The sequence below is a fragment of the Adelges cooleyi genome, unplaced genomic scaffold, assembly GCF_023614345.1.
Source record: "Adelges cooleyi isolate 19-005CV unplaced genomic scaffold, UGA_ACOO_1.1 ACOO_flye_CR_arks_rails_tigmint_CR_PRNA_620, whole genome shotgun sequence".
Lineage (NCBI taxonomy): Eukaryota > Metazoa > Arthropoda > Insecta > Hemiptera > Adelgidae > Adelges > Adelges cooleyi.
Genome location: NW_026096319.1, coordinates 2,218 through 14,374, shown reverse-complemented (window position 1 = coordinate 14,374; position 12,157 = coordinate 2,218). Strand labels below are relative to the sequence as shown.

The 12,157-nt window shown below is 27.2% G+C and overlaps 1 protein-coding gene across 14 annotated transcripts in view; it reads right to left on the bottom strand.

Moving 5' to 3' along the window:
• The window catches only part of LOC126844093 (multiple inositol polyphosphate phosphatase 1-like), a 54,336-nt gene extending 46,464 nt beyond the window's left edge, over nt 1-7,872 (bottom strand). For 10 of the 14 annotated variants that reach the window (XM_050581948.1, XM_050581954.1, XM_050581956.1 and 7 more), the window contains exon 1: nt 1,485-1,623. The gene's annotated coding sequence lies outside the window, so the exon portion shown is untranslated. Of the gene's footprint in view, nt 1-1,484; nt 1,624-6,499; nt 6,533-7,648 lie in introns of those variants that run through there. The other 4 variants (XM_050581960.1, XM_050581961.1, XM_050581962.1 and 1 more) reach the window with 4 other exon arrangements.
• Nucleotides 7,873-12,157: the final 4,285 nt, after the last annotated feature.

Below are 12,157 nucleotides of genomic sequence, written 5' to 3'. Positions count from 1 at the left end.
TACAAAGATAAATGCTATTAAAAAATAGTCAAATTTCATATTTAACTGCAATAAATTAGAAGCATATTAGACACAGTGGCCAATTAAATAATAACTCTGATATAGAACACAGAAGGCATTAGTCTTACAATTATAAGTTTTAATTTATATTATTATTATTATTTTTTTTTTTTTTAGTAGTATTTTAATATATTATAAATATCGAATTTGTTTATCATAAGTGTTTTACAAAACTGTATGCATAGAACAATACGTTTGTATTCATATATAATTTGTAATATCACAAATATTTTAAAGAAAACTAAACGCATATGCATTGAGTAAGCCACAAAATCCCATTCACTATGACTGATCTTTCCCCCCTTCTTACACCAACAAGTGAACAGAACGATTTCCGAGAGACACTTATAAAAAGACTGTCATCCGACCACAACAGCTACTTGACTTCATAGTCCGTCAAGTATTTTTTTAATATTCAGTCAGAAAACTGTCCCTACAAGGCCTTTTGATCAGTCGGATTGTGTTCGATTCGACGACTATTTCTGATATCCACTCAGTTGTCAAATTTACTTGGTCTTTATCAGTTGCATAACTGATAAAACCAATATTTTTGTCAACGATTATTTTTATTCTTTTTTTAAACTTGAACTCCTTGTGTTAACATGTGTAAACAAATTTATAACACAAATAAAATGGTTTTTAATTATTAAATGTATTTTGAACACCTTAACGTAACCACCAAAAAACATCACATCACAAAACCTTCCATCTACTTAACCAAATAAACCTAAACATAACACCCTTTTTCCTAATTAACCTTATTCATTAAATGTTTTGTGTTACACTATCCAAGAGTGTCTTTAGAGAGTGTTTATTAAATATAAACGTAAAATATAAAACGTTAGGTTAGGTGCTTATACTTAACCTACGCACAGTACAGCTATACTTCATGTGGTATTATTTAATTTAAAAACAAACAAAACTCTTCGGTATCGATAAAAACGATTCTAAACTTTAAATGTAAAAATATGCTTATTTACAATATATTTAATACTAGTAATTTAGACATAGTCAAAAATATGATTCAATATTATTTAATTATTTAGTAATTTTAAACATTTTTAAAATTAAATATTAAAATTCGTGAAGATTTTGGAAATAGACTCAATTTGGACGAAGCCAAAATATGCTTTTTGAATCGAAATAATTATCGTAAAGGAAATTTAAAAGTTTTACATCTTCATATTTATTAACAACATTTTCGAGGAGTACGTAAAACACAAATATTACCTTAAATTAATAATTGTTTTAGGAATAAGTTTTAATTTTTACTGTGAATTCTACTAAATTTAAAAACAAATAAAACCCTTCGGTTGTAATAATTAGTTACATTAATTCTTTACCAATGGGTTCTTTACCCTACTTATGTAATAGAATTTAATTCTGGTAATATTGTAATAAAATTGAAAAAAAAATTTTCTTACCCAATAATATATTGTACTTCTTCAAAAGCTATGTAAAAATAAATAGTTTTTTCGGTTTAAATAGAAACTTAATCGTTAAAAGTATAAATGAACTATCAATTTCGTAAATTTGGTACTGTTAATGTTCGTTTCTGGTTGCGTCTTTTAATGAACATAAATTTAAAAGATAAATGTTAGATTAGGTGCTAATACTTCACCTACATACACTACCGCTATACTTTATGTGGTCACATTTAAACAAAAAAAATTAAACACTATGTTTCATATTTATAACTGTGTACTATACAGCGTGATTCATCTTATTTAAGACTCTCGCATTCTCGGGAATATATTAATATTAAAAAGATTTTCCATTCCCTATTGAACGTCCTTATCGGTTTATTTTTAGCATCAAAGCAGAGATTCTATTGGTATTTATGTAGGCGTTTTTAGCTATTCGACACTAGTTGTGAGTATATTTGCTCCTTAGGACTTTTGTTTTTTTGGCGAATATATGGCGTTCTCAATTGTAATTTTCAATTTTTTGAGTTCAGCTAACGTCTGGAAACAATGACGGTGGAGGGAGCTTCGCCGGTCAAGAATTTTTCACAGGAAGACGCATTTTGTGAAAATCAAGTTCATTGCTATTCGTTGCTTTTAGAAAATAATCTTCAAAAACCGAAATTCAACAAAAAATAAAACCTGGTCGATTGTTGGTTTGCTTAGCAACGGCCACCGACGATCGGCTATCTACTTAGAAACCGCGAATACGGTTGTTTATCAGAGAGAAGATGTCTTTTGGGGCAATCCGATATCGGGAATCGATAGAGTTGGTAAATTGGTTATCTACTAGTTTGGGTTTTGAGGCACTATGATCACTCCACTATGATCGACAAAAACTACAATTTTACTCAAATAGTAGTAGTTTATGTTCATTCTACGACTGTTTTAAATACAGTAGTTAAAAACAAGTAAAGGACCTAAAGGTCATTAAACGCAAATAGCAATGTAGTTACAGTATGTCTCGAGGGGTAAATATCAACCCATTATTATACGGGTATTTGTAGATAATAATATATCAATTAAATGGCATATATATATATATATATATATTACGATTTTTTGTCGGATATACTTTGTGGTCCAGATCAAAATTTCTGTACAATTTATTAGTAGCTAAAGATTTTTAAGGGAAAACTCAGGTTTAAAGATAATATAAATGGAAACCTTATACGTGAATTAAATTCAAACCCTTACGCTTTTAATAATATCTCAAGCTATTTAACGTTTGCAATTGAAATTTTTTTAAATTGTATAACAACAAATAATAATAAAGTTAAAATAAAATACTGATCGATAACTACACTTGAATAGATATTGTATGTACCAAATATAAAAAAAATTTATAATCAATACTTATTTTAATTAAAAATAAAAGTAAAATAAATAAATAGTAATACAAAAATTGTAATTTTCGTTTAAAAAAAACTGATTTTATTTGTATTTTAGGGCACATAAATATTTCCATATCCGGTCATTTTACTACTTAATTTTTATATTCATTTAAAACCTTTTGAAAAATCAAAAAAACTTCAGTAAGGAATTTGTTAATGACATAACGGGTGTAACATTTACAGGGTGTGTTTCTCGACTTCAAACATCAAGGTTTATCATGTATTGTGTAGACAAGTATTCCATGATATACAACGTTTTAAAACGTAACGACTTAAGTAAAATTATTTAGAAAAAAAAATGTACGCCCCTTACAAATAATAAACGAACACGTATACATACACTAATACTGCGTAACAACTCACTACACACAAATATTTTAAATAATTGCTAGGCTCCCTAACAACATTTAATACAATCGAATATCTTACAAAATTTATTTAATATTTTTAAAAGTTTAAATTTACAAAAAGTGATTCCACTTCATACAGGTGATTCATTTATCATGAACCAGTCAATATCTCACTGGGTTTTAATTATAAGTGAATTTTTTTTTTTGATATTGTTTTTATACAATGTGATCTTAATTTTTCACAATTTTTTTTTTTTATCCCCCTCCCAACTTGGATTTTTCGATAGCAACTTTTGAAACTTAAACGTTAAAGTATATATTTTATTAGCTTTTTAAATTGGGAATAATGTACTAAAAATGTTGACTAATTATTTATAAAGTTATAAGAGTTTTAAAGTTAGGATGTTAGAGTAAGTGCAGTTGGAAATTGCGCGCAGACAAAAATAATACTATATTCCACCTTTCCTCCTGCCATAAACTTGAAACTTCAAAAACTTCAAAAATAATTTTCCGAAGCTGCTTATCGATCAGTCAAAATTTTTAACACAATATTCTCAATTTAAAAAGTTAATAAAATAATTACGTTATTGTTTAAGTTTTAAGAGTTGCTATCAAAAAACTAAATTGGGAGGCGGTTTTAACAAAAATAATTGTGAAAATTTGAGTACATTTGAGGGCCAAATTTAGGTTTCCAATTTATAATGTGTTAGGTTTTATTTTATACACCGCATTTTCGGTGTATGTAATGCGCTAGTATATTATAACAAACAGTAAGATAAAGACAAACGGTAACGATAAACGGTGTAAACACACAGTTGGCAATATTTTTTTTGCGTCTTATTTACCTTAAATTCGTGTCGATATGAAATAAAACATGAGTTATAATGATACATGCAAAAATACGTAATAATGGTCTTTGTACTAGATTCTTCATAATATTTAGTATATTAAAGATCTTGAAGTATTTTACTGATTACTGATTTGTAGACGTACCATTATAAAAATTAGTGATCCAATAGATACTTATATATTATACAGAGAATAAATATCATAATAAACCAGTAAAGTTAGAAAGTATTAATTTGAGGTTTTGTATTTACAAATGAGCATCAAAGCGTTAATTTGAAAGAGATTTTATACAAGAGGACTAGTACAGTAGAGTATAGGCATAATGGAATCAAAGCAACGAGGGGACGGAGGGGTCGCAGGTCTATAGGAATTATTATAAATAAAAGTGTTAAAATTGAATAAAATCACTTTCAAAAAAACGCTTTGATGCTTCCTTGTAAATAATATATTAAATATTTTTACTATAATTACTTATTACTATAACTATTGGATAACTATTTTTGGAGTTGTTGAAGTTTCAAAACTAGGGCAGGAGGAAAGGTGGAGTGTAGAAGTATTTTTATCTGCGTGCATCTCCCAACCGCACTTCCTCTACCATCTAACTTTGAAACTCTTATTTTAAAACTTTAAAATAAGTTGTACAAAACTGGTTATCGACCAGTCAACATTTTTAGTACATTATTTTCAATTTAAAAAATGAACCAAATATATACGTTACCATTTAAGTTTCAAAAGTTTCTATCAAAAATAAAATAAGTTGGGAGAGAGGTATAAACAAAAAAAGTTGTAAAAAATTGATATCACAATGTATAAAAACAATATGAAAAAACAAAATTTAAATTTTTATTAAACCCTATGATATATTGAGTGGCTCAGGACAAAAAAAACAATAACACATATACAATGTCTTGTTAAATTTTGTTGGAATTGTCAACGATTCATATTTCAATCGTTTGTACTCCATAGTTTAAATTATAATCACTTATTCACAATAAAATTAATATTTATGTATTATATACTTCCATTAGAGCAATCTCACACAAACTATTTATACTTCATTGATTATATTATTTCAAAGCTATATTGTACTTCTATTTTACTAGACTGACAATGTACCAAACAAAATGCAACTAAAAAAACCTTTTCATAGATCCTTAAAATGTATAGGGTAGGGTAGTGAAACGGGTTTTCCCATTTAAATACTTTGGAAAATTGCCTGTTTTACTGTCCCACCCTGTATATTAGTTTCTTGTTATTGTCTAAAGAAAAATTGAGTTGCTAACATTTCAATTAAAATTAAATCGTATAATGGTACGGTGATGGAGAAAACAATAAATGTTACCTACATAATATGTATATTACTATAACATATCTTACTTATTAGTTAGATATTGCTAACGTTTATAGCCACTAGCGGTCGGCTGTTACCTGTTATTTAACAATAACCTTTTATGGAGATTTTAAAAATTGTTTTTTTTTTAATAATAGTATAGGAGCAGTATCATAAAGTTAAATGTTCACGAGATTTGATCTAGTCATAAAATAAAGTATTATCATTCATGACTTATAATTATTATTAAAATACAGGGTGATTTTTTTATCATGAGCCACTTAATATCTCATAGGGTTTAGTAAGAAATTAAAATATATTTTTTTCATACTAATTTTATACAATGTAATCTTAATTACATTGTATAAAGAGCTGCAAGTTGATAAACTAAAACATTAAAATTAGCACGAAACAGATAATCTAATATTAGATAGTTTAAACAATCAAGCGTGAATCTCTTTAAATAAATAACAGTATAACAATATGCAAAACATTACTGATCCTTTAAAAAAATTGTGTAATATAAAATACATTTTGGGGCGGTATACGGCATAAAAACCAACACATAATATGGATCCAAAAATAAACAGTCTTATCATAATTTGCATCGAAGCTAAAATTAATAAGTATAATAACAAACTATGAAAAATTATTTTTATATCATTTATCACGATTTGTCATGATACGCTGCAGCTGCTTTCGTTGATAAAATTTAGTGTGTTATGAGCATAGAAAAAAAACGAAAATGGTCAAAGTTTAACTATCTCTTTATATTATAGGCGACTTTATCGTTTCATATTGATGCTAAAAACCAAAGTCATTAAAACTAATATACATAATCGGAGGTATAGTTTATCATATTTCAATGATAATTATTCCAACATCTTTGTGTATATCATTATATCCAAAAAGAAAAACCACTGACAAATTATTTTAAACTAGAAAAAAACCTGAACAAGTCCTTTAATTACATAATCATTTATGTCCATAACTAGCTGATAGCCATAATATATCTTAACTAACATAGGTATATTAAAAAGGTTTTTTAAATACCTGTTGACTTTTTATTCAATTACACAAAACAATCCAGTAGTTGGCTACAAACAATATTCAATTTCCCCTATTAAAAAAAAACGAATATGTTTTCAATTGAGTTCTGGAATTAAACATAAAAACAATCTATTTGAACTAAAATTAAGAATAATGAATTTTTTTTTGTCCAATTTTTTTTTCTTTTACACTTGTACAACTCTGCCGAAAACGATATGGCCCATATCTAGAACTGGACAATTATATAAATGTAATTGTATTCAATAATTATGGTTCTTATATAGTATATTGAATTTTTACTTTGTGGTGAATTATTTCTTTAAAGCGTTAAATGAAAGTACGTAGAACAACTACGTAATGTACAGTGTTACCATTTGAAAATATTATTGCTAGAAATCAGAAATAGTGATTAACCAAATGGCACAAGACTAGATTTTGTTTATAAAGTTTCACAGCTTGATTAGTTATCTTTCAGACCTATTTCGAAAACCGATAAAACATTATAAAATTGCTAAAATAAAAAGCTTTAGTTGTAAAACTATTAAAAATGTATTAATTTTTGCACAAATCAGTAACTCTAAATTGTAAAATCTTGAAGTTACAAGAACCTATAAGAATATTAATCACTGAAGGTAAAAGCATTTATTTATAGAAAATTTAAATATTTTTGTTATTTTAACAATTAAATAATTTAGCTTATATATATACTACTTAAAATTTTGCATTTATTTTCACAAATAATTTCTTAATAATAGTCATACTAATTTTAATTTTCAATAATAATTATTTTACAGTTTTTTTGATATTTATAAAAATATAGAGTTTGCACCACGTATAGCATTTTTTAAGCAATAAATATTATCAAAGAAATGACAGTTCGTAAATGATGAAAGGAGTGCTGATGATGAGAATTTAAAATTAAGTGAAACCAATAAAATCATTTTCAATAACGAATCGAATCGAAAGTGTACTCGGATTTCATTTCGATGAACATCAATACATAAAAAACAAATGTATTTAAAATCGTGATAATTGTAAAGAATATTTAATTTATTTAAAGTTTTGTATGTAAATGTGGTATTTCAAGTATTATGTAGTTCTAAAAAGTATTCAAATGTACTGTATAATTTTGTTTACGATATAACTACGAACGTTATGATCTCTATTACCACACCATCTGATTAGCAAGTGGTTCTATTGGCTGGGTAACATCATTGATATCAACTTGACAAATTTCGCCGTCAACATATCTGTATTTCCAAACACTGTTGGGGTCTGTAGTTGTAGTTAAAACACATGTGTCGTTCTCCTCAACCACCGCATTTGTTATAAACAAGTCTGGGTGTAGTATACTTCTGATTAATCCTATTCTACGACACATAAAGTTACGAACTGTTTCTGTCGGGCCACCTTAAAAAATAAAAATATTACAATATTTATATATTAAAAAAAAATGTTTAATAAATAAATATACTTTAAATATAATATAATTTATAGTTTAATAAATTACACTCTATACAAATATTTATTTGTTAATTCTATTAGAAACCGTAGAGCGCAATAGTGTTTATACCTTGGCAATTAAAGTAAAAAGACTAATTTCAAAGTAAAGTCTAATAATAATGTCACCATTGGATGCTTGTACTTGTATTATTATAAAAAAATAATAAATTGTTGTCTTGCTGTTATAAATATGAATACATAATTCCAATATGTATCCAGTATGTTTCGGTATGTCTCTACTGAACATTTGTATATGGTTTTATGATTAGTTAAAAAAAGTATAACCGTTTATATTTGTTTACTAAAATGTTATTGTTAACAGTTATTTACTTAAGATTCTAATTAAATAACGTATATTATTTCTAATTTCTCGTCTTCTCTCTGATCCAAGTTCTGACAATGTGTACTCAGTTTGTTCTGTAAAAAATTATAAATTACAGTTTCAATAACAAACAATAATGTATAAATTACAAATATATTTGTTCCTCTTAATGTAATTACACTTCTAAGAATTATTTTAATTTGTTCTAATATCTGCCATAGGCACCAAAGAACTAATGTAAGAGCACAACTTGTGACTCTAAGTCAAAAAACTATACTGATGGTGGGGGTAGTGGGGGCTATAATATATAAAAATTCCTCAAAAATATTTGAAATCTTAAAAAGGAGAATACTTAAACGTTGGTCCTATTAAACTTCCAGGTTGCTCTGTGCAAATTAATCAATAGACAACAGCTGTTTAAAAAAAAAATTGTTTTTATTATATTTTCGATTAAAACAGTTCCAATGTCTATAGTACATTTTATTATAGTAAAGAATTAAGCAGTACCTATAAATATTGTCACTAATTTGATGACATTAACATAATGTAATCAAATTAAAAACAAAATTCTATTGTTTTTTAGACAATAATTGAAGCAACAACGTGAAACGGAAATAGATGTCGCACTAAAATTTTGGTTATAAGTCATACCTTCTTCAGCACAGTTATAAAGTGTTATTATAACAAACTATGGACAAAAATTTCCTTATTTATTTTTAAATGTTAGAGATTGAAATAAATTTCGAGAAATCCATTGAAATACATCGATAACCATTATACATTTGTTAATTAATCCTACCCTTAAAAATATTTACAATTATCGAATAAATTTATAATTACCTTCTTCTACATTTTGGAATACATTAGAACAATCAAGGACTAGATCTACAATTTGTTCCGTACTTATATTCCAATTTCGAAGTAGAGCAAAATCTATAAAAAAATATATAATAATAGTACAGTCAATAAAAAAAATATTCTTTATTACAGTTAATTTTAAAACAAGATTGTTTAGATTTAATTAAATTAAACAAATAAAAAAAACATTAGAAGCCGCGTTAATAACTTTGGACTCAAATGCAATTTCTATCATTCTATCTATTTTTGAGGGTGATAATCTTAACTGCAACAAATGCAATGCTTTTCTATATTTTGGATGTGCCGCTCTGATGGAGACAGCGTTTAGAAAGATGTCGAATACTGTCAAACTGACCTGGTGTTGCAATATATGTAAATTAAAAGAGCCGAGCTCTAAGACTCAGGCTCCCAAAAATAATTCAACCACCGTCCACTCGGGTACTCAAAATGTACAAAACGAAACTTTGAATAACCTCGTTTACTCTGTCAATTTTATTAGTGAGAAATTTGATGGTTTCGGCAAGCAATTGCACTATTTAATTACAACTATTAATCTTATCAAAGAGGAAAATTCAACTCTTAAAGAAGAAAATCGCAAAATAAAAAATGAATTTGCGTCTCTGGAAAAACGTTTAAATGTAATCGAGCAAAAGTCAATTGAAAACATTATCGAAATTGTGGGCATTCCGGAGATCGAAAATGAGGACTGTGTCAAAACGGTAGAGACAACTGCAGCCGCAGTTGTAGTCTAGATCTCTGTGTCAAAAGCATATCGTGCATTTTCAAAAATCTCTAACAGGTCCAGAAAAATAGTGGCAGAGTCGACTTCAATCCAAGACAAAAAAAACTTGATGGAAGGTGTTAAAAAATCAAAATTAATCGGTAAAACGGTTAACTCTAAGTGGAATAATGATAGTATTTCCATTAACGATGGTCTTACTCAATTTAACAAAAATCTGTTTTTTAAAACTAGAGTTTTTGCTCGCGAAGCAGGTTACAAATTCACCTGGTTTAAGGATTCCAACATTTTTTTTAAAAAGAATGAGAATATCGAGGCTTGTATAATTTTTTATGAGCTCTCTTTGTCAAATTTAGTCTAAGCTTACAACCTAATTCAGAATTTCTTTGTTAATACTATTAGTTAAAAATGGAAAATTTCTTAAATATTAATGGATACCTCAGTTACAAAACTAACTATTTTGACTCTTTCTTAGATTTTATTGATGTTAATAATAGTATAAATAATAAATATGTAAATACTCGTATTTTATGTTGTACTATTAGGAACGTAAACGCCAATTTAGATGAACTAGTATTATTTTTAGGGAGTGAACAAAATAAAAATAAAATCGGTGTTATTGTACTAACCGAAACTTGGCATGATCCCTAGAGTCAGGGTGCTTATGTCATTGATTGTTATAATCAACACTTCTCTACAATCAAAAGAAACCCAAATGATGGTATGTCTGTTTTCGTTAGAAATCATTTTATAACAAATTTTTTCGAATACGAATTTTATGAAACCAATATTGTTAAATTCGCCATTAATAATCTAGATATGCCAATTAATATATTATGTATATATAGATCACCCACCACTAATATGAATACCTTCATTAACACTCTAAGCAAAGTCATTCGAGAGAATAAAAAAAAAGATAACTATACCGTTCTTATAAATGATATGAACATAAACATAGTAGGGATTAACCCATTAAATAATGATTATCTTAATTTATTATCTGAAAATTGCTTTGCGTCTTTTGTTAACTCATATACTAGATTACCCAAACTACTAAACCACTCATGTATTGATCACATATTTATCCACAATAATGGAAATCGAATTACGCTAACTAACGCAGGTATATTACAGACAAATTTTACTGACCATTTACAATCTGTGTTTCTATATCTACTAACAATCACTTAGCAAATAAAAGTAAATATGTTTCTCGTCTTGATAATATTAAAGCATTACTAGAGGAAGAGAAATGGACTGCGGTGTATAACAAACACAATGCGAATGAATGTTACACAGAGTTCCAGATGGTTATCTCTGACATTATTCTTAAATCGACAACTCATAAAAAAATAACATCTAAAAATTTGCTATTAAAAGAATGGATGACAGCTGGTCTATTAACCTCTACACGCCACAAACAATCCCTAGCTTTAAAATGTAAAAAATATCCTAGCAACAACAAACTAACCATACACTATAAAAAAATATAACAATAACTATACACAGATTCTAAGACTGGCTAAAAAGAAATTTTATGCGAATAAATTCAAAGCAATCTCAAACAAATCGAAATTAACCTGGCAACTTACTAACGAAATCACTTGCTCCAAAAATATTAATAAAGGTACCATTAAAACTATTATTCACAACGGCTAACAATATGATACTTGCAACGAGCCAAAAGTGGTCTCAAACATTTTTACCACATTTTTTATTAACATAGGAAAAAAATTAGAAGAGAAAGCTGATTATGTTCGTAAAAATGAAGCTGCTAATGCTTGTAATAACATTTCTTTTGATAATTCCTTTTCTGAAGAGATAATTAACAATGAGGTTATCAACATTGGGGAGGATCGGCAGATTGTTTTTTTAAATCAACTACTAACAAACCAGAATAATATAGTTAGAATTTACCTAAATAAATATTCTTTATCTGGTTCTACCTCACATAATTATAGAGAATTGGGTGTCCTACCTGTTAAACTTCCAAATAAAAAAATTGCCATTCTGTCCACATTTAAAAACTTCGGTAAAGGACATGACGGTCAAGATCTTGTAGACAAAAGGGAAAATAGACGGTTTAATATACCTATTGATTACCCGTGCAAATATTTTGGTCAATCATTTGTAAACTATCTAGGTCCTGTGTTTTTTAACTCTATGCCATGTCTGTATAAAAAAAATATTCAGCTTTCTCAAAATAATAAAAAAATTAGTATATAATTGGATGTTC